The sequence below is a fragment of the Podarcis liolepis genome (assembly GCF_965112155.1).
Source record: "Podarcis liolepis genome assembly, chromosome: 9".
In the NCBI taxonomy this organism is placed as follows: domain Eukaryota; kingdom Metazoa; phylum Chordata; class Lepidosauria; order Squamata; family Lacertidae; genus Podarcis; species Podarcis liolepis.
Window position 1 is genome coordinate 56452167 of NC_139564.1, and position 24172 is coordinate 56476338.

General features: G+C 41.2%; 2 long non-coding RNA genes across 8 annotated transcripts; one reads left to right on the forward strand and one right to left on the reverse strand.

The window, feature by feature from the left end:
- LOC310686407 lies at positions 1 to 13590 on the reverse strand. Of its 7 annotated transcripts, none has more exons than XR_014515862.1 (7): positions 13539 to 13590; positions 10671 to 10727; positions 8762 to 8947; positions 6347 to 6851; positions 5324 to 5383; positions 1372 to 1457; positions 1 to 233 (listed from the first exon to the last, which is right to left on the reverse strand). It is a non-coding gene; the product is annotated as an uncharacterized lncRNA (long non-coding RNA). The 7 variants fall into 7 exon arrangements; XR_014515863.1 differs by having other exon boundaries at positions 1372 to 1479; XR_014515865.1 differs by lacking the exon at positions 1 to 233 and adding an exon at positions 1032 to 1206 and having other exon boundaries at positions 1372 to 1479.
- Positions 13591 to 13724: 134 nt separating this feature from the next.
- LOC310686458 lies at positions 13725 to 15674 on the forward strand. Its single transcript, XR_014515939.1, has 3 exons — positions 13725 to 13812; positions 14554 to 14671; positions 15297 to 15674. It is a non-coding gene; the product is annotated as an uncharacterized lncRNA (long non-coding RNA).
- Positions 15675 to 24172: the final 8498 nt, after the last annotated feature.

The following is a 24172-nucleotide window of genomic DNA, read 5'->3' on the forward strand; positions in this document are numbered from 1 at the left end:
CACGTTTGGCAAACCCTCACCATGATCAACTCCTGCCCGGAAACCTATGTCCCCAGTGTGGAAGGATGTTTGGATCCAGAATTGGCCTCCGCAGTTACTTACACACTCACTGTTAAGACTGTGTTCATGGAAGACAATCTTACTTGGCTATCAGTGATCGCCAAAGAAGAAGAAGACATGTGTGTGTTGCTGTGTAGGATAGTGGATAGAAATCTGCAGCTCCCGGACTCATCCTGTGTGACTCACAAAAAGAGAAAAAAAGAGAAGGGGTGACAGAAAAATAGAGAAGATAGGGTGGCAGGGAGAGGAAGGGGAGAAAAATGGAACAGCTTGTCTCAGATATACAGTGGTACCTCGGGTTACAGATGCTTCAGGTTACAGACTCCGCTAACCCAGAAATAGTACCTCGGGTTAAGAACTTTGCGCAGTGGCAGTTGGAGGTCCCATTAGCTAAAGTGGTGCTTCAGGTTAAGAACAGTTTCAGGTTAAGAACAGACCTCCGGAACAAATTAAGTTCTTAACCCGAGGTACCACTGTACAGACATATCCTTCTTGCCCATGGATGGCTCTAATTCCCTAGTGGAAATGATATCAACTCTTCCTCAGGGCTGTCTTACCCATAGGCGCTAGTGGTGCGGGGCGCCGGGCTCTTAGGGGCGCCAGGCCGAGAGTCCAGGGCCGAGATTTGGAGTCTGGGGATTGGGAAGAGCCAACAGCTGCTGCCGAGCGGAGCAGAGCCCGTCGGAGCGGCGCAGCTCTTCTGCTACGGGCAAGCAAGGAGCTGAGGCAGCCAGCCGGCTCTGCCCTTCTGCGCACTTGGGATTGGCGGGCCGTCAAAAGGCCTGCCCAGTGCACACTGCTCACACGAGCCTCAGGCTCGACTGTTGTTGTGCTGGGTTCTGCTTTCCCACCCACCCCCAGGCACCCGCCCCAGTCTTGGTCTGCTACTGCCACTGCTTCGGCTCCTCTGTTGCTGCTGAGACGGCCAGCCAGGAAAAAGGTCAACAACTCTGGGCAACCTGGGGGGGGGGGGAGGTGCCAGGCAGATCTTTGCACCCCGATGCCGCATATGCTTAAGACAGTCCTGCTCTTCCCATATTACATGTTTATTGCAGGAAGCACAGGTGTTGCACCATTGTGGCTAATAGACAAACACATTGGTAGTGTGGAGTGTGAATGGCTTCTTAGATCTGGCATCTGGTTGACCTGTGTGAGAAACAGCTTCCTTGACTAGATAAGCCTTTGGTCTGATCCCGCAAGCCTCATCTTATCTTCTTAGATCAAAGTTGAGATCCTTTTTTGAACTCCAAATGTCTATTTTCTCCTTGCTCTTACTCTCTCACCCTCCTTCCCTCCGTACCTATAACATACCTTTAAGATACATTTTTTTCTGGTTTCCGCCTTCTGTCAATTATGCAGCTTGTCACCAGCACACAGAACTCTTAACTTGGTCCAATCTACATGGAAGCATACATAAACCTAAAGATATAGACTGGGATTTCAGGGCAGTTAATACTGTTATTATTTGAAGCAACCAGCCAGCTCTGGCCATGCCTTTGGATGACTCAGAAAATACAACTAATCCAGAACGCAGCAGCTAGACTGGTGACAGGGACTGGCTGCCGGAACCATATAGCTTTGGTCCTAAAGGATCTACACTAGCTCCCAGTACGTTTCCAAGCACAATTCAAAGTGTTGGTGCTCACCCTAAATGGCCTTGGTCCTGTATGCTTGAAGGAGCATTTCCACCCCAGTTGTTCAGCCCGGACGCTGAGATCCAGCTCCAAGGGCCTTCTGGCAGTTTCCTCACAACAAGGAATGAATTTACAGGGAACCAGGCATAGGGCCTTCTCGGTAGTGGCACCCTCCTTGTACAACACCTTCCCATCAGATGCCAAGGAGATAAAGAACTACACACCTTTTAGAAGACAACTGAAGGCATCCCTGTATTGGGATGTTTTTAATGTTTGATGTTTTATTATGTTTTTATATGTGTTGGGGTAGAAATAAAATAATTACTACTACTACTACTACTACTACTACTACTACTACTGTGATAAGGAAATTGTTGGCTAATGCCTCAGCAATGAGGGAAATGTGTCTTCATGGGAGCCAGAGGCTCAGAAATAGCATGCAATTTCCAGAAATGTGCAATCCATCAGAACTTGGGGGAAAGAGGGAGTAGATGGCAAAACCATTCCTCTGCCACCTAAGGCAGCTTTAAGCATCTGGATTCCCTCTTCCCCAGAGGGCATTGCATTTGCTGATGGTTGAATCGCTAGACTGCCTGCCATCACCTGTGCCCAACCTGTAAATCTGCAATGAAACTAAAATATTAAGCAGCTTAGAATTGCAGTCTTCTAGCCACTTACCGGGAGTAAACCCCATTCAACTCATTGGGCCTAACTTCTGAGTACAGTGGTACCTCGGTTTACAGACACTTCAGGTTACAGATGCTTCAGGTTACAGGCTCTGCTAACCCAGAAATAGTACCTCAGGTTAAGAACTTTGCTTCAGGATGAGAACAGAAATCGTGCTCCGGTGGCGCGGCGGCAGTGGGAGGCCCCACTGAAGTGGTGCATCAGGTTAAGAATGGTTTCAGGTTAAGAACGGACTTCTGAAACGAATTAATTTCTTAACCCGAGGTACCACTGTATATAGGATTGCACTGAGAGTCTCCATGGATTTCTCCTTCTCAAGGGGATGAAGCCCAAGAAGCTGCTGCTCCTGGAACTTGTCTATGCTCTGGGAAGTGGGGCATGCATAACAATAGTTCTCGGTGTAGTTTAAGAGAGTTCCGTTTGAATAAGCTCCTACGCCATGAAGCTGATTGATTCTGCAATGTAGGATGAGAGATTCTCCCTGAAGCCAGCGTACTCAGGTTCTCTGCTTGCATTACACTGTCGGGTTTGATCAGGAAATAACACTGTGTTGAAAGGCTCAGTTGGCCATGATTGCACTGTATTAATAGCTGCAGAGTAGAAGTCTACCCTGCTTCCTCTTATCACTGCAGAGGGAAAGCAAGGGACATTTGTTTGCCCTTGTGCCATTCAAGGATAAATCCCTCTCCCTGGTTTCTCCTTGTTCACTTGCCAGAATCCTCTGATGAACCATCCTGACCATGGGGAGCTTAGAAGGGTCATTGGGTGATGATGCTGTTCAACCATTTGTTTATTATTATTTTGTCTCTTGCAGTGTAAACAGACTACTTCACCACTAAACTACATTGAAAACTTTAAGGAGGCAAGTCAAATCTAGTTTGTGCACCCAAATTTGCTCTTGCCACAGCAATTCTGCAATTCTCGGGCATTCTAAGGTGTGTAAGATTTTTGCTCTTTCTGCATTCACTTAATTTTTGTTATTAAGGACTGCTTTTATTTTGTCATTTGTTCATTAAAATCACATTCATTTTGTTATTCATTTGTTCTTGTTACATTTCTTTTTATTTTGTTCTTCATCACCTTTGGAGATGGAGATGGTAGCCACCATTTTATTTCTCCCCCAAAATATCCAAGGTATTTCCTGCTTCCACACTATTCTGCAATTGCTATCCATTTCCTATCCTTTTTACAGGCTGTTCCTACAATGTCATCATCAGAGAATTCCAGTCCGGTGTTTTCTATTGTATTCTCCTGTGGATTTCATTTTAAAGAAGTCCAAACACTATCAAGTCTTTTATGGCTGTGATGTTAAATTACTAATTTCTTTCCAATATTTGTTTTATCTTTTCTTTGTGTTATAACAAAATAGTGTTGTTTTTTAAAACTGAAGACGGGAGACCAAACCTGGCTATTTAAGGGGCAATAAAGGAGCAATTCAACATAGAATCATAGAATCATAGAATCATAGAGTTGGAAGAGACCACAAGGGCCATCGAGTCCAACCCCCTGCCAAGCAGGAAACACCATCAGAGCACTCCTGACATATGGTTGTCAAGCCTCTGCTTAAAGACCTCCAAAGGAGGAGACTCCACCACACTCCTTGGCAGCAAATTCCACTGTCGAACAGCTCTTACTGTCAGGAAGTTCTTCCTAATGTTTAGGTGGAATCTTCTTTCTTGTAGTTTGGATCCATTGCTCCGTGTCCGCTTCTCTGGAGCAGCAGAAAACAACCTTTCTCCCTCCTCTATGTGACATCCTTTTATATATTTGAACATGGCTATCATATCACCCCTTAACCTCCTCTTCTCCAGGATAAACATGCCCAGCTCCCTTAGCCGTTCCTCATAAGGCATCGTTTCCAGGCCTTTGACTATTTTGGTTGCCCTCCTCTGGACACGTTCCAGTTTGTCAGTGTCCTTCTTGAGCTGTGGTGCCCAGAACTGGACACAGTACTCCAGGTGAGGTCTGACCAGAGCAGAATACAGTGGCACTATTACTTCCCTTGATCTAGATGCTATACTCCTATTGATGCAGCCCAGAATTGCATTGGCTTTTTTAGCTGCCGCGTCACACTGTTGGCTCATGTCAAGTTTGTGGTCAACCAAGACTCCTAGATCCTTTTCACATGTACTGCTCTCAAGCCAGGTGTCCCCCATTTTATTCCAGCCAAGCTGAGCAGGTAAGAAAGCAGCTTTTTCTTAGTATTAGGAAGGAGCTAGGACTTACTTGGATCTTGGTAGGGGGTTGAACTAAATAAGCCTTGTGGACTCTTCCAACAAATCTATGGTTCTATGTGTTGCCAGACAGAATAGTGCTATTTTAAGGGCCTTTCTGCAACCTCCATTTCAATTCCATTTACAGTTGACTGTGGAAAAGCAGCAGTTCATCAGTGCTGAAGGTCCTGTCATGGCCTAGGGATGTACGAAGGCAGTGATTTTCATTCTGACTTGTATTTGTCATAATCAGGACTGTTTCCATTCCACTGCATTTCGGTTTCCTAACTCCAGTTATTATGTTATTTGTCTCACTGTGTGCTATTTAAAGTAACTTGCTCAACTATTTACATAGCTTACCTAATTTAGATACATTTCAATGTAAAGGAAATGTTAAAACAATGTAAAAAAAGAGAGTCATTAGTTGCATATTGTTTGTAGGCAGCGATGGAAGCCAATTGTATTTGCTGGACTAGTTTCATTGCTGACCACAGAGGACTATGCAGAGAGCAGCAATGCCTACCTCCTTTTCCCTTTTCTTTGCAATTCTTCAGCAGAGGCCATTTGTGATGTTTGCCCACCTTGTATTTCATCATTTAACAGAGAAAATAAGTCTTCAAAGAAAGCCAGAGGGAACCATTTTGTATCCAGTGATCAGTGAAACTTTTTTTTTTAAGGGTTCCATTTCCAAGGATATGTTTTGAGAGATTATATATTTGGTGGTAATACCTTGTAGCCTCTGCTGGAGACAGCATCACCTCAGTGACCTTGCTTGCAGACTGATTGGGACTGTGAAAAGGGAAATTAACTAATTAATCATAATTTGACTTTATCCATTGTTACTTACTTTTGATCTTTTTATCCATCCTGTTTTACTAATATACAACAGGATATATTTTTATAACTGAGAATAAAAAATAAGGAGAACAGTTCCTGTTCGTATTTGTCAAAGCAATGCTCAGCTCACATGACCTCTTCTCCCTGGTAAATTTTAAATTAGTAGCACTGCTGGCTTCTCAGGTTCTAGAGAAAAGGCCATCACTCAGGTATTACAGTTTATCTTTGGTTTGTGACTGCTGTTTCCTAATTCTCTATAAATACATATTTTGTTTAGTATTAACTGAATGGGAAGGCAATGCATGAAGCCAGAGCTTCATAGCAACTTTCTCTGTGTTAGAATGTTATTTTCCTTTTTTGTGGGGGGATAACTTTTCCCCCCTTTCTTCTCCTTTCTAAAGAGTTATTTTCATTACAAATAAAGATGTGGATTACACAACACTGATCAATGCAGTGACTATAATTAGATAGTTTGAGACTTTCTAATTACATGTTCCAGAGAGGTGACAGAAGTCAAATATTGAACTGCAGCATATTAATTAGACACTTTCTCCTGGAATAAATTCAGAAATAAGAGTGTACAATTATCATAAATTAAAAGATTTTTGTTAGAAAGGTTAATATTGTCTTGTAAACAGGAATGTAATTTGCATTTTTCATTATAACACATTTCATATTGCAAATAAGAGTAAGTGATTTGAAGGTCATGGCCATGATCCACAGAACTTGGTCCTGTGTGCAGAAATTGGCTTCCACACGTGGAGGGGTGTGTGTGTGTGTGTGTGTGTGTAGGCAGCTTGTGCTAAAACAGTGTAAGAACTCAAATTGCATCTGTAAAATCTGTTCCACATTTGCAAGCTATTTCACAACCGAACATAGAAAGTCACAGATCATGTATTAACTGTTGATACTTACTGCAGTGTAGTAGTTAAGAGTTTGAGCTCTGAGCTGGTCAGTTTCTGATTTTCACTCGCAACTCTTGCAACTGCAGATTTGTATCCTATACATGCAGTATTCACATACGCTATCACAGTAAACCTGTAAGGAAGGTCTGTATTTGTTTAGTAGTTTTGATGTCCCTTTTCCATGATGGGCCATGGCTCACAACTGAGCCTGGGACTTTGGAGCTGAGTTCTTTTAAAAGGTGGTTCACAATTGCCTCCTTCATCTCTGCTCTCAGGAGAAAGAAGCAGCAGCAAAGAAGAAATTATGAGCAAAGATTGTGAGATCTCTTCCCCAACTTCCCCAGGCGTCCTGGCTGCAAATATTGGTCTTCTTAGTCCTGTGCTGCAGACGGAAAGCTGAGGCTTAGAGTTAGCTCCTCTTCAACATGAAGGCTGGGACTGCACTACCTGCTTCATCCAACATTGTGTGTCTGGGCAAGTCCTGTCATTGACTTCTGCACATTGAGTTTAGACATCTGAAGAGGAGCATGAGCAGCAAGTAATGCATGAATGGGGCTGACCTAACATCACTTAGTAAGTTTATGGCAGAAAAAGTAAGATTTCAACCAGCCAACCCAATCCTAGTTGCTTATCTGCTCTCACCAATGACACTGATGGTAATCATACCATCTTGTGCACATTGAAATATGGACCATATTTAAAGACCTGTGCTTTACAAATCCCAAGACAAGGCCGCTCCAGTTCCTTGTGGGACGGTGTTGCGGGCAGGCCACGTAGTCTCCCCATACACAGCGGGGGCGTGGCTAAGCCCCTGTGTCATGAGAGGAGTCCTGGCCACGTCACGGCCCCTGGCAACCAATCCAGTTGGCTGGGGGGCATGGCTTAGCATATTTAAACTGACACGTGGCCAGGGGATCTCCCTTCCTGTCCCTGCTTCTGTGGATCTCCCGCCCTTTTTTCATTTGTTCAACATCCTGGCCTTGCTATGGACCTCAGCTCATCGCCCGTTGAGGGGGCCTGATAGGAATTTTCCCAATTGGCACCAGCCATTTGGTTTTCACCTACCTCGTAGCAATTGTCACAACTTTTATAAGATTTGGCAGTTAGGCGTTAGTAAAACCTGGTTCTTGGGAGGGGAGGTTGCGGCCATCGCAGGTCCCTCCGCTTTAAGGGTAGTCCGTTAAAGGGATCTGGGGGTGTGGATCTTGTCCAAAGCCCAGGTAGGGGCTAGGGCTTTGGGACCCTGGGGGAGCTCTTAGTTGATGTACATCAACAGGGCTCCCCCTACTGGTGGTTGACCATTACGAGACTACCTGCATGGCAGGCAAGAGTCTCATATAGTGGGTTCAATTCCAATGCCTAAGCCAATACCACTCCCATTCTGTAACCAATAATGTTGTGGCCTTTATTTGCCCATTAACCTAAAATACTGTGTTCATGTGTTATTATTCAACAAATGGGGAGGGCTCGGGGCCTTGACACACAATTGATGCCTCTAATCTTTAAAGCACTGTATGATCATGTGACTTGCTTATAAGGACAGCAAAGGAAACCCTTCTGGCAAAACATGGGATGTGAACTTTGAATAATTGCCCCAACACCCTGAAAGAAGATGTATATGGTTTAAACCAGGGGTTGGGAACCTCAGTTCTGGATGGCCAAATGCTGGCCTCCACACTTCTTCATTTGGCCCTCAGGAATATCCCCTTGCCAGGCCACATCTTTTCTCCCCAGGCCGTGCCTCTAACTGACCGTGGTCCTCATCTTACTCAAGGCTGGGGTTGTGTTCCTGAACTTTGATGCTGCCTCTTGCTTGCCCCGATAGAAATTTGAAGGGCTCTGAGTGTGGTGGAGGAGGAGGAGGAGGAGGAGGAGGAGGAGGAGGAGGAGGAGAAGAAGAAGAAGAAGAAGAAGAAGAAGAAGAAGAAGAAGAAGAGTAGTAGTAGTAGTAGTAGTAGTAGTAGTAGTAGTAGTAGTAGTTTGGATTTGATATCCCGCTGTATCACTACCCGAAGGAGTCTCAAAGCGGCTAACATTCTCTTTTCCCTTCCCCACAACAAACACTGTGAGGTGAGTGGAGCTGAGAGACTTCAAAGAAGTGTGACTAGCCCAAGGTCACCCAGCAGCTGCATGTGGAGGAGCAGAGAAATGAACCCAGTTCACCAGATTACGAGTCTACTGCTCTTAACCACTACACTACACTGGCTCTCACACTGTAGAGACACCTTACTTCTGTGCAACTGGAATGCCACCAAATCCACAAAGGTAAGGGTTGTGCATGTTCCTCCAACCAATTGTCTAGTTGATGGACAGTTGGGGATATAGTTTGGGGAAAATGACATGGGCAGCGAGCAAAGTAGAACCCCTGGCAGACCAGAGTTTCCCCACCCCTAATCCAGTTAATCAATTTGACACACTGACTCACCACACTGCACTGGCAGATTCCTTTAATTTGCCACCTGTGCAATAAAGCAAGAGCTAGCCATGGTTTGTTTTCAACTCAGACTCTTCCTGTTGTTTGCCAAGATTCTCAATGACCAAGTGTGCGACGTCTGATGATAAGCAACTCGGCTCGTTTGTCTAGTTATCTCAATTAAAAGTTAATTTGCTTCTGTAGAACAACAAAACATATTTTTTATGTTGCATTTCGTCCTTCATGTACAACAAGCGTTTTGGTTTATTGGTCCAACCTCTTTTGTCCTGACCTCTCTTGATGGCTTCTGAAGTGCAAATTTAGTTTTTAATTTATAACGTCTGCTCTTGCATTCATGCCCTGACAGTTTGATTTGTGATGTGCTGCAACCTGTGTACACCTTTTGCTAATGTCCAAATTTGCCTAGCAGTCTTGGCTATATTTTTCCATAGCAAAGGAACTCAGAGATGATCCAACTTGTGTTAAGTAATTTTAAGACATGTTCAATTTAAGAACATGGGTTTTTTTCAACTCTTTAAACTGATGGTGTTTAAAAGTGCTTACCTTTGACTCTCTTTTATTTCATTTTTTACATTTCTATTTTAATTTGTATGCTGCCTTTCTCTATTACTATACACAAAGTGGCTTACAGCAGCAAACTATACACAAAGCATGCCTTTATAATAATCTGATCCAATACAGAAAGTCCTATTAAAATATAACTTTATAATGAGATGACTATTATCAAATTAAGTAATATTCAATAATCTATTAGAATAGAATAGAACACAACAAAATTAACTCTTGAAACATTGGCAAAAAATAATTAAACAGAAACTCACTCTTAACAATTACAATAAATAATTTCTAAACTGTGATCAATAAAAATAACTGCAAGTCACAATGCATAAAATACCACAATGCATACAAAATTATGTAAACAGATAAAATTGAGAAACAAAGAAACACAACTTATAAAATTATTTTTTTTAATATATTTAATTTTTTTTTAAAAAAAAGCTCTGGATTGTGTCATTTGATTGCAATTATGCGTTTGATGTTCTCTTACTGGCTGTACTATCAGCCTTAATGTGAATTGCACATTAAAGGATCATTTATTAGTCTGACTCATATGTTCAAGCAATCTGTCACACATAACCATGTGCACATAGCCAGAGTCAGTGGCTGGGGAAGATACACATCTCTATCTATATTGTACACTTCCTTCCATCCTTTTGGAAAATGCCATAGTTCAGTAGCAGTAAGGTAAAGGTAAAGATCCCTGGACAGTTAAGTCCAGTCAAAGGCTATGGGGTTGCAGCACTCATCTTGCTTTCAGGCTGGGGGAGCCAGTGTTTGTCCACAGACAGTTTTCCGGGTCATGTGGCCAGCATGACTAAGCCGCTTCTGGCGAACCAGAGCAGCGCATGGAAACACTGTTTACCTTCCCACCGGAGCGGTACCTATTTATCTATTTGCGCTGGTTTGCTTTTGAACTGCTAGGTTGGCAGGAGCTGGGACAGAGCAATGGGAGATCACCCCATCGCAGGGATTCAGACCACCAACCTTCCGATCAGCAAGCCTAAGAGGCTCAGCGGTTTAGACCACAGAGCCACCCACGTCCCCTTTTTCAGTAGCAGTACATCTGCTCTGCATGCAAAAAGGTTTTGGGTTAAATCCCCATAATTGCCAGGTAAGGACTGGGAGAAACTCCTGCACTAGACTTCATCGCTATTCTATAAAAATGGTCTATGCATGACAAAACGTTGTTGGAGATTTAATAAGGAAAATGCTTCTTTGAGACATTATGTTTATGCTATGTTTGGTGTTAGCATTTGGGGGGAAGGGTAATACTAGAATGTATAAATACTATTGTGGGAAAAGAATTAAACATTTCATAACATCACCTTAAATTATATACCTAATATGTGGTACTTAACAATCGGTCATTGTAAATGGCTTCTCCGTGCCCTTCCATCTGCAAAAAGATCAATATTAATACATTGGAAGGTTAAAAATATGCCCCCCTTTGATCAATGGATAGATCTATACCTGAGGGAAATAATAAGCTCATCTGCTTGCATATATACTACATAGTTTTGTAACCTTAATCACATTTTATTGTCATTTAGATGTTGTTTTCCTCTGCTTTCTTTTATTTCAATGTATTTTTTCCTTCTTTCCCTTTCCTTTCCTTTTCTCTTCACATCAATTCGCTGTGAAACTTTTAACAAGATATGTTTATTATTATTTATTTATTCGATTTACATACAGCCCTTCATCACAAGATCTCTGGGCAGTTCACAGAACAAAATACAAGATTAGAAACAAGTAAGTAATTAAAACAGAACAGCAAAACAACCCACCCACCCCTTCCCACAGACGCATTTTTAAATGCTGCCGAATATTAATCGGCCAAAACATAAATAAATAAAATCCCCATGATATTCAGGTAGGATTGGGAGAAACACTTGTATACAACTTTAAACAGTCACTGCTAGTCAGAACAGACAATACTGAACTAGATGGACCAATGTCCTGAACCAGTGTAAGGCATCTTCTTATGTTGCCAAGTTTAATGTGGCCTCCACTGAATGCCTCTTTTGTGAATGCTCATTTCTGTGGATGCAGTTTCTGATGGAGAAAGCAGGGGACACAGGTATGCACAAGCTGCTTCCATGTACCAATAGGGTGCAGGTCTTGAATTTGTATTTGCATATAATGTGTCTGCAGCAGCGGTTCTCAACCTGTGGGTCCCCAGATGTTGTTGGACTACAACTCCCATCATCCCTTAGCTCTCTGGCCTTGCTAGCTAGGGGTGATGGGAGTTGTAGCTCAACAACATCTGGGGACCCACAGGTTAAGAAAGGCTGGTCTACAGGAATATTTGCACTTTTGTGCCATATAAAAGGATGAACGGACACACCCTTTCGATCATTAGGAAAAACGGAGGTGTTGTTCCAGGAATGAGATGAAGTGAATTGTACCATATACTTTTCTTCAACTTGCACTGAAACCACCTTGAATAATTATGAGTATCTTTTGTAAGCTACTTAGAAATAATAAAAATAATAATACCCTGCCCATCTAGCTGGGTCTCCCCAGCCACTCTGGGCAGCTCTCAACTGAATTACAGCCACTGGGAGCTGTAATGCATGATATAAGTACAGTGGTACCTCGGGTTAAGTATTTAATTCATTCTGGAGGTCCGTACCTAACCTGAAAATGTTCTTAATCTGAAGCACCACTTTAGCTAATGGGGCCTCCTGCTGCCGCTGCGCCACCGGAGCACGATTTCTGTTCTCATCCTGAAGCAAAGTTCTTAACCTGAAGCACTATTTCTGGGTTAGCAGAGTATGTAACCTGAAGTGTATGTAACCTGAAGCGTATGTAACCCGAGGTGCCACTGTATTCTAAACAAATCACTTCGTACACCACCAACTTTCTTTACAAAGCAATATATTAGATATTTACAATGTATGGATATCACTAGATTTTGGGTCGGAGACACCTTGAGTTTAAAAAAGAATTACAAAAAAGGTAGAAAATAGAGGGATAGGCAAGTAGAGGGAACATTCAGCCTTAGGATGTGTATATGAGACAATGGTTTCTTGCTTCAAATCTATGACTCAAAATTTGCTCTTCAGACAGCGTGACATTGCCATGAAATCAAATGCCTTCTGAATGAAATTTGTTTTGCAGGGAGGCTCAGACCAGAGAGAGAGAGAGAGAGAGAGAGAGAGAGAGAGAGAGAGAGAGAGAATGTGTCTGGGTGTAAAGACTCACTTTGTTTTGTGGACTTTGCCTGATGTGTTTAGTGTTGGACTTTGTCCTGAAGGTGTTTTTTTTTATATAGTAATTGTTAGCCTCCATTTTTGTTGGCGTTGATTCTATTTTAGTGATTTTTGGTGGCCTCCCTGTTTTATTGGTATTTTATTTTTATGAGTTTTTTAATTGTTTTTCTGTGTCTTATTGTAAACCACCTTGGAAGAGTTTACTTTCAAAGGCAGCAAATAAATATTTTGGAATAAATAAGCATGTCACAGAGCACCATGTTTCCAACTAGATTCACGGCACTTGGGAGCCAAGCTGCCTCTGTCAGAGGCGAAATGCCCCTGAATGGCAGCTATTGGGAATCACAAGTGGGTGGAGTGCTGTTGAGTTCAGGTCCTGCTTCCAGGCTTCCCACAGTTGTCCACTGGGAAAACAGGATGTTTGTTGGCCTAGATGGGTCATTGGTCTGATCCAGCCAGCTCTTCTTATGTCTTTACAGCTGTGAGTATTTTTAATCGCTGCTATGTTTCACTTTACAGCTTCTCTCACACTAACAAGGAGAACATCTTGTTGTCTTGATCAACATCTTGATCAACAAGGTTGATCATGTAGAAGACAAATGGAAGGCAGACAATTCTAATGTGGTGATGATTTTGAAAAATTCAGATTTTACATTTGCATGGCAAACCAACCACCTACTTTTCAGGATTGTTCTTTTGGCTGAAACATGCTACTTTCCCCCCGAGATACTGACATGCATTTATATTTACATGATGTTGAATTGAATTATATCTTTTGTGGCTTTGTCCAAATAACTGATTCGCAGTGCACTTTCAGTGGGATCTTCTGCCAGATAAGTGGCTATAAAATTACAGCTTAAATTATTAGCATTATCAAGTCTGAAATAATACTATAGAAAAGGCAATGTAAAGGCAGCTGCAACAGCAGGACAAACATGTCTTCTTAACCCCACTAAAATCCTAACATATGTATATGTAAAACCAGAAACAATTACCTTACACTGTCCAGATACTTCAAGGGCTCAGTGAGGAATGAACATATTTCGCCAACAAGTGTGGTTATATAAGCTGCCTGGCAGCATTGTCGGTCAAGCTTCATTGTGACCTCACAGAGAAGGAAGGCAGAGGGAAAAGATGATTGGCTGGATTCATTGTAGTTCAGAGAGACTTTACAGAAGCAATTGAAATTGGCTCAGACTGTGATGAAGGCAAATCTTCCCTTGCTGGCAGCTGATTTACTCTCCCGGTTAACATTTAGGGGATTGCGGTGTAAGACAAAGAAGTGTGCACATGAAAAACATTTTCATAATGGATTCTCCCAAATCTCCCCAAGAACTGAAACAGAGACAATATAAGACCTGTGATTTATCAGTGCCAGGTCACAGAGAAAATGTGCCAATTTTTTTGGCATATGCAACTTCAGTGAAATATGGATTAAAGCTGAGGTCACAGGACTAAGAGGACCAGAGGGGATCATTCCATTAATAATGCGGTGAATTTGGGCACACCTACAGCATATTCAATTAAGGTCATTTCTGAATTCTAGGCAGCCCTTGGCAAAACATTTGTTCATCCAAACCGAACACTGCTCCGCAAAGGAAGAGCTGTGTGCATTCAGAAAATGAACCAGGGTTTTGACTGACTAATTGCTTGTACACCAGGTCAGCTTGATTATAAGTTGTAAGCATAATGAAGCATGTTTTGGACACAAGAATGTTTTAAATGGCAGCCGTTAAAGGTCTCAGGGCAAGAACTTTTTAAGAACAAATTAATCACCAGTACTCCGGATTTAGCTTAGTTTAAATGCCTTTAAAAATGTATCTGTGACTGATTCACAGCCTGTTTCAAAGCAGACAAGTTTTGACTTACTTTTTGATATACTGTACTGGACTTGATTAGTGAATGGGAATTGAAATGCGGGGGGAAATACAAGCTTCCTTCCTGCTACCCTGTCAGCTAGGCACAGTATAGATCTCACCTGAAGCAAATCTTGTTTTCTCCATGCTCTAGTCTCCAGAAATGTTATAATCACGATTCAAGGTTGCCCAGATACTTCTCAGCGTCTGAGGCATGAAAGCAAAATGGAGTACCGTTCTTCCACTTGCAAACATGAGACATAATCTACCAGGTAATTCGAATATATAAACCTTGTTCAAATGAGCTGCACAGCTCCTTGTTTACTTCAACGAGGTTCATGCTGGAGAATTTCCCAGTAGTTTACTAAGCAGGGTTTACTTGGAAATACATTCCATTTGGTTCAATGCGACTGGCTCCCAGTAAACTTGCTCAGCATGGCTGCCTAAATCTTGCTTGTCTGCCTCCCATCCCATCATCCTTAATGGCTCTCATAATCTGCTTCCTGGGACAGCTGTCTTGCTATATACCACATTGTAACAGTGCTTCTGAATACAATAACAGATTCAATGTTGAAATCGAGGCAGAATGTGGAAATCTAGTTTCATATTTTTGTTCTGTTATTAATATAAACAACTCAATATAAATAAGGCTCTTTATAGATCTCCATGGCCCATAAATCCCAAAGCAGTGTTTAAAACAGGATAGATAGATAGATAGATAGATAGATAGATAGATAGATAGATAGATAGATGATAGATAGATAGATAGATAGATTGATTGATTGATTGATTGATAGATGATAGATAGATAGATAGATAGATAATAGATAGATAGATAGATAGATAGATAGATAGATAGATAGATAGAATTACTATGATTTGTTAGCTACATTGCAGATTTTGTAGCTGGTACTTGTGAAGAAAGACCCTTGACACATGGACACCGTATTTCCTTGTCTGCTTGCATAACCCTGTTTTCAACATGATCAGTCTATTGACCAGTCCAAAGTTGCATCAGGAATGAGAGAGAGAGAAAGAATCAAGTGCTTGGCTTCTGAATGACCTTTAGATCACTCTGTGTAAGGAACCACTGTATGGTTTTCAAATTAAAAATCTTATCTGGGCAGGTAGGGACCGGGATGCCTTGTCCTTAGATGATCTCTCAAGTGAAGAGTCTCATCTGACAAGAGCCTGTCTACTTGACTTCACATCTGAAGAGCTTGACAATAGTGCATTAATGTCATAAGCTGGGGAAAGCACAAGCATTCTATGAAAGTGTGCTGGCACTTTTAATAGAAAGGGCCTGTCAAAGTTTCCACTCTAAAAATACTATTGTCAGAGCTTCTGCCTTCAACCATAGAAGTTCATTCAGGGCTGTAATGGGCAAAAGCTTTCAATTCCGGAGAGACTTCCCTCCCCACCCTGTAGAGCATTTGTGGGGGGATGGGGTTAATAGGAAAAGTGTCTGCTTTTGAAACAGTTTATAATAATAATAATAATAATAATAATAATAATAATGATGATGATGATGTTTTAGTTTAGTTTTGTTTTTTGCCCAAAGAGTAATATGAATAATGTTGATTAAAAATAAATAAATCTCAGCGATTCCATTTCACTTTATGTGTACTTATGTATCACGAGCATTAATTCCTAGAGGGCTACAGAATATTTCTGTCTTTCAAGCAAGATTTCCAGTAAAGATTTTTTTAAGGCGATATTGTTGTTTTATTCATTTGAAAGCTGACCTACTGAAACCCCTTTTTAAAATAAATAAATGACCACATTGACTTGCTGCATGTCTAATTCTAGATTCAATGCTTGGGGCATAGCTGTCAACGTTTTCCCTTTTTTAAGGGAAATTCCCTTATTCCAATTAGGATTCCTCGCAAGAAAAGGGAAAAGTTGACAGCTATGGCTTGTGGGCTTCCCATTGGTAACAAACTGGCTGGTCGCAGTGGGGAAACAGGATGTTGACTAGAAAGACATTTGGTCTAATCAAAGGGGGTCTTATGTTCTTATGACTTAAATTACCAACAATATTTCCTCCATTTCTTGAACAGTAGCACTCCACACTGCAACAATTTGTTATGGGTTCCCCTTGCATATGCTAAAGGAATCTAAGTACTGTTTATTTTATTGCCAAAACACCACCCTCCATACATGAGAGGGATGTATCAGTTTGCTAGGGAACTCTGGAGTTTCCAGAAGTACAAAACCTCAGTGATGTTTGGCCATGATATCAATCTGGACCACTGCTCTGGTCATTCTTTCAAACCCTTCCTTAGAGACATTTCTAGAAGGTTAAGCTGGAGGACTTTTGTCCTTTGGTTTGTGGGGTTCCTCAAGATTCTCTTCTGTCCCCCATGATTGTTTTACATCTACATAAAACTGCTGGGAGAAGTCAATATTCTTGGGGTACCAAACTCAGCTCTATCTTTCTCTTTCTGACAATCACAGAAGGCTGTAGATGTTCTAAACCAGGCCTGGATATCAGTAATAGGCTAGATGAAGGCTAACAAACTGAAGCAAGGCTGGGTCTTCTGGTCAGTAGGAAGGGTTTCAGTTTGGATGTTCGACCTGTGTTGGAAGTGGGTACATTTCCTCTGAAAACATAGCTTGGGGTCTATCTTGGACCCATCCTTAAACCTGGAGCTTTAGGCCTCAGCTGAAGTTAGAAGCACCTTTGCACAACTAAGAATAGCATACCATTTTTTTCCCTTTCTGGAACCTTTTGATCTTGCTATGGTGAGGTAGGACTCACGTTACCCTTCCTTTTTTGTATCAATTATATTGGCTGCCTATTCATTTCCGAGTGCAATTTAAAGTGCTGGGTTTGACCAAAAAAAAACCCTAAATGACTTGGGACCAGATTAGCTGAAGAACCGTTTTCTTCCTTTCATGAAAACCCTGCCTGAAAATCAAGATCTTCCACAAAGGCCCTCCTTGTAGTAACTTCAGCTACACATAAGGTAACAATGTTCAACAGAGACTTTTCTGCAGCACCCCTCAGCTCTGGAACCCCTCCTGCCTGGAGATTTGTATGGCTCTTTCTCTGCCCATATTCAGAAGGGCAGTTAAACATTTTCTTTTTAGCTTTTGAGTCCTCCTAGGTCAGAGGTTCCCAAACTGTGATATGCAAAAGATTTAGGTGGTCTGTGGCATGACTGTGAAGAACACTTACAATTTGAATTCTATGGAATTCAAATGGCAATGGCAATAAAATACGATCCAAGAAATAAAAGAAGCAATAAAATTACAATTAAAAATCACCTAACATCTAGTACAGCACATTATAGTTGCTACAATAGGCAGAAAAAAATGTGAATTGGTCCATGTCCACCAAGCCCTTCAGCAATTTCCAAGTGGTCCATGGGGGAAAGAAGTTTGAGGACCACTATCCTAAATAATTTGGCTGCTGTGTTGTGCTTTATATTGTCTGTTAAATTTTATTGTTGCTGTTTCATTGTATGCCACTCTGGTCTTCTTGAAATAGGGGTATATAAATGAATTTTAGTATCTAAGCAAACATAACCCAAAATAGTGATATGATGCCATCACAAAATCTGGACCTATTTTTCTGCCACTAAAAAGTTTACTTTTGGCCAAAAGCTGCACTATAAAAATATGAAATCTGGCAACCTGATGACTTCAGAATTGTGAGGAAAGGTTCCAATAAAGATGGTCCAAAACAGGGAATGACAAGAACAGAACATAATTTTTGTACTAATGTTGGATGAGGGAACAAAGCAAATTAAGCACATTTTAGCAGTCCTGTCAATACAATTCATTTTGATAGATTTAGCCATAATTGTGGAGGGAAAGCTAGTTTGTAATAAGGATCATATTGAGTTATTTTAAAGGCAAGGATTATCTTATTCAGCACATATAATGTCAGATAACTACTGGAGTTAAAATGAATGTAATTAAATTTGTAACTTTTTAAAGGAATAGATGATTCATGAAACATTGGGGAAAGAGTTTATTTTAAAACTTTCCTGATTAATTTCTCTAAGCTTTCCAGCTGTTAAAAGCAGTGAAAAAAAAATCATGTAAAAGCATGAATTTCAATTATTCCCAATCATGAATATGAACAAATGAACCATTTGTTAAGAACAATCCTATTTTAGAAAATCAACACTGTTGTGTTAACTCTAGATTGATCTCTTTATAGAAGGAATAGCAAATGCCAAGGTTATGAATATTTATTTTTTATATAAACAATGTCCCTCAAGTGCTATTCCAACACAGTGCAAAAAAGGAACATAACTGAATATAATCACCAGTGGCCAGATTCAATGAAGCTGTGCTAATGGGAGCCTGCACAATGAATCCCACTAGCACAAAGGGGCTTTCTCACCTCCCACCTCACCCCAAAATCAGCTCTAGGGGGCCAGGAGAACCCCAGAACCATGTATGGCAAAAGAGGGGAGGTCAGTCCATCAGGCAAGCAGCAATCTCCTTAGTTACCTTGAATTCCACCCATAGTTCCCTAAATGAATCTAAGTATAATAAGAATCAGGCCAGTGGAAATTAAGTTGACCATCAAGTGACTTATTTTAGATATCTCAGAGCCCAATTTTATGTTTGGAGATGTCATGATAGGTACATCCTTCCACTGACTGAATGGAAGTGGCGGGGGGGTGAATGTTTATAGGCTTCCCCATGTTGAAAAAATCATTGCCCATGAAAAGTTAGCATATTTGTGAGACAAGGTTCATTCGGCCTTCTACCTAACATGCTAGGTTTTGGTAGGCAGGGAATGTTTGATGCTGGAAAGTATTTCAAAAAAATTCCTAATATTCTCCATCATTTGTTACCTCATAATGTCCTGGAATTATGATACATCTGTGGCATTCTGGAGGGACAAATAAAGCAAAGAAGCTGTTCTATCACTGCTAATGGTGAGCCTCACCTGCAAAAAAAACCCCCAAACTGTTGGATTCTCTGGCCCCTGAATAAATTCAGTGGAGTGGTCCCCTCAGTTTCTCTTTTTTTTAAATAAATTTTTTATTGGTTTTTCAACATTTATTATTTATTTCAACACAAACAATACACAATACAAACAAACAAACACATAAACAAACATGTATAATTTCAAATCCTTTTTTCTTAAACCCTACTTCACCGATTTCCCCGTACCTCCCCTTTCTACATCCCTATTTCCAAATTTATTTCAGCAAATCCTCCCCCTTAAATTTATCTAATTTTCCCTTGTTCTTCTCTTTTACTTGATCAGTCCCCTCAGTTTCTCGCTCCCAAAAATAGGATAGAGAATCTTGAGAGATCATTTCCGAAGGGGTATAGTCAGAAGAAGAATATTATATTAAGGTTTTGTTTTATTCAGCTAATGGTTTGGTTTGCTAGCCATTCTAAAGAAAGGAGGAGGCCTGAAGGACTGTATATCTTTTTAAAAAAAACCTGGTCTGTTGGTCTGCTTCTGAAAAAATCTTACCTCAGGATAGGTGCAGTTTTATCCTGTGGATGTCTGTGAAATTGAACTACACCTGTTCCCCTTTCTTACACTCTCTCTTTTTTGCTAGGAAATATAGTATTTTATTACTAAGATTACTTTGGCTGCAGTCCCAGACCAATATCCCACTTATATGGAGTCTAAATAGCTCTTGTCAAATATGTGTTACTGGCAATTAGCAAAGCCTTGGGCTTTGCCAGAGCTTTGTTAGCGCAGAACACAGATCCGGGAGGAGAAGGGGCTATGAGGAAGGTTGCCAGTACCTTTGAGCAAACTGAAAGATTTACTAACCAATCAAAAGCTATGCTTCTAATTGTGCGGTTACTTTTCAGGAGAATTTCTGTCCCTTGAATGTGGGAAATGAGAACGTCTGTGAGAATAATAAAAAAGCAGCCTGGCTTTGGAACATGCAGTGGCTGGACCCCCTTGAATAGTAACCACATTCCCTAAGGGGCAGGAAAACTCTGCCTCTTATGAGCTTCAGAAAAACTCCACAGGGGGAGTTTCTCCCACTGCAGTGACACAGTGATTTGGGGGGGGGGTATTCATAGGGCCACATCAGAAGCATACGGGAGCTCTCTCAAGTCTGCTAGGGACCCTAGAAGGACCCAAGAATTACTCCAAGATTTAGGTTTTATACAGCAAAATCAGCAAACCTTTGTAGATGCCATGTCCAGCTTGGGTCATGTTACATTGCCACTGCAAGGAGGCTGGTTTCTCAAACCATATGTGACCTGCCCTTCAGGAGCTCGTCCTGCACTCGAGTAGGACCCTGGCAGAGACACATGCCTGACTGGCATGTTCTCTCCCTCCTGGTTGATCGTTTGGGAGCTTCAAAAGCTTTCTTCAGCCCAAACATCACAGCAACCAATGCCAACAGACACCAGCACACTTAGGGATCCACAGAGTTTGCGCAGCTTGTGTAACAGACCTCAGCAACTCAGCATTTTGGCTAATCTACTTTATTTACATATAAACACACATGGAGCACTGCAACATGGCTCCCTCTCTCTCTAGCATCAGACAGCAAAGAGAAAGAAAAAAGGACAATAGTCCCACTTCAAGGAACACAGTAACATAAACATCCTGTCTCCGTCACTTCCCACTTTGTGGAGTCAAAACATAGACCGTCATGTGAAAGATAACAATCCCATGATGGCAATCATGGAGTAGGAATTCTAACACTACCAACTCCTGCCTTAAAAAAAATACAATTCATTCTTACTGTTTTTAGGTTTAAGTAGGGTTATGTGACACACACACCCTTAAGAAATTTTGCTAGTCTCAATGCCAGCTCCAGGTCCTTGTGGGTCGTCAGTCACCACAGTCAGCTCAGACCATGAGGGAAGGGCATACTACAACAACAACTTTTTTGTTCCCCTCCTCATTGTCAGAGGGGCCAGGGCCTCTCTCTGCCCCTGTGGTGTGATATCTCCTCTTGGCAGCTCTTCATTTTCTCCCTATATTGCTGCTTCTGTTTCATAGGCACAGAGGAAGGAAGCTTTATGTTCTGTGAAAACTTTTGTTACTTCTCCTCTTCCAATTGAGACAGTTGTGTTGTCTGAAACCTCTTTCACATTTTAACACATGTGTATGACGTTAAACAATATGGTGGCCTCCAGCTACTGGTTCTGACTGATGGTGACCACTGACTTGGCTAGTCTCATCAAAACTCATTTACTTTCCCTCCAAATTCCTCAGATGTTTGAGCTGAGGAGAGGCCTCCAGACTTTCCGTTTTGCTTTTGGCAAAATCTGGCAACAACTTTGGGATGAGCAGAATTCCCGTGCTTCATATAATTATTTTGGCTTCCTTTCAAATCCTACAGATGTTTTGCCTGATTACTTTGCCCAAATAAAATCTACTTTCCATATCAGCCTTCAAACGACATTTTGTGGGCAACTCAAATTCAAAGGATGCTTTTGTCAGATACCTACTTTACACTTCTATGAGCTCCTTTGAATAATGGAAAGACATAAAGCAGAAGGGGTATAAAATGTGGTTAGGCAATTTATATCATGTACTGTACTCAAATGTACTGCACTTAAAGTGATTATCTACCAGCAACCTTCATTTGTGTCCCTAGTTCAATAGGAGAGTGAGAGACAATGCAAATGCTTCCATCATTCTTCAAACGAGTACAACAAATAGCTGACCTTTCCCTACCCACCCAATTGTTCCTACAATATCTTTATTCTTGCTTGAGCACAAAGGTAATTTTAAGCAGTCCTTTGTTTACTCAGATTGATCATCTTTGTTTTAAAAAAATAAATACCTGTACCATTGGTAACAAGAACTCCATAACAATTTCACACCAAATGATTTCCTGTATTGAGGAAAATTATCTGTCATGAGCCTCAAGCTCCTCTATTCACTAAGGAACCTTGCACAACAGGAGGCTGGAGTAAGTACTTTTGTTTATAGATCTTGCGTCTTTCATACAATCTCAACTTGTCTCTCCACCTAGATGCATTCCAACCTACTCCACCATTGTGGGTATTTTATTTTTGTATTTATTTTTTGCAATGTGGAGAAGAAGAAAAACCCTTGTCCTTCATCCCTTACAAGATCTGTTAAATATGTCAAAGCAGGCAAAATTACACTGGGGACTTGCACATAATCAGAAAAGAGGAAATAGTAGAATCATGTGATTGTAGAGCAGGAAGAATTTTGAGGGTCATGCAGTTCAACCCCCTGCAATGCAGGAATGCATCACTCCAAAAAGTGAACAACAGAGGATGCAGATTTTGATAACTTTTGCATCACACACTAATTTATATGTGTAGATGGACATCTAGAAATAATTACCATCGTTTAGGTAGAAATACATCTCACCATTGTGGGAAAGACTTTGCCCAGGTGACCTCTGTTTCTGAGGGGAATGGACATACAGTGGTGCCTCGCAAGACAAATGCCTCACAAGACGAAAAACTCGCAAGACGAAAGAGTTTTTCGTTTTTTGAGTTGCTTCGCAAGACGAATTTCCCTATGGGCTTGCTTCGCAAGATGAAAATGTCTTGCAAGTTTGTTTCCTTTTTCTTTCCTTTTTTTAAAAACCTATGGGAAACTGTTCCTATGGGAAACCGTGCTTCGCAAGACGAAAAATTCACAAGATGAAAAAACTCACAGAACGAATTAATTTCGTCTTGCGAGGCACCACTGTATCTATCAATTTCAGTTCTCCAAATACCTCATTTTTCCAGTCTTAAATTCAGTTCCCCACATATCTGTAACAGTTTGTGAACTATTTTCCTAATAATGAAATTTCGGCAGCATTTCATTGCAAAATTATCCTGATAAATGCATTTTGACTTAAATGCATTTTTTCCTAATGCAATGCATTTTTGTATGTTATTTTCACAAATATATGCATTTTTATGCACACACTACTCTAGTATATGCATTTATGTGCACATTACTTGGGCTGAATAATTACCTTGCAAAATTCATAGAAGTGTGGATTTCCAACAATGACTGTTTTAGTTCACATATTGTTTCAAAAAGTGTGAGTTTGATAGGTTTGTCTTTAAATGTGAACTGAACTGAATTCCTGCCCCTTTCCCAGTGCCTTTTCAGTATACTATCCAGGCAGTAGCTGTTAATGGACAACTTCAAGGTTCCTGGTCTCCCTTCTTATGGTTCTTCATCCTTCAAACTGACTTGGACTGGACAACCCTTCAAATAAAGACTTCCTTTAAACAGAGCATTGACTTCTGACAGCTCTTCATATAGATAACTATCCTCTGTAATATGGCTACCCTGACCACATCCATTTTCAATTTAGCAAATTCAGAATTGTTATAAAAAGTCAGGCCAGGAATGGGGAGTTTGTGCTACCTCAGCCAGGTAGAAATTGCTAAGACCACCAATTTAGAGAAATCTTGGAGTGATGAGCTACAAAGGTTTTGAAACTTGTAGGGTGGGTGGAGGAAGATTCCAGAAGCCTCACAAGCTACATCATAGGTGCCATCTCCCTGGGAATCTGGATGTCTGAGCACCCACAAATTTTGGTGCCAGGGCCATGCACGCTGTATGGCACCCATGGCCCCAGGCACCCATGGTCGCAGGGCCAAGTTGGCACTCCTGAGCTACATGCCTTAAGAGGGCTTTACCTTCTCTGCTATGCTGTCTTACTTGTCTGATTTGATCTGAGGAAACTTACTTCAAGATGGGACTTCTGTGGACTTCATCTCTCACCTTCCACCACAAAGGCTGCAAAAGGTGGAGGGCAAGGGCCATTGAATTGCATAGAGAACTGTTGTGGCTAGAATGTGGGGTCCAGGGACTTCATTGTTATGCTGGC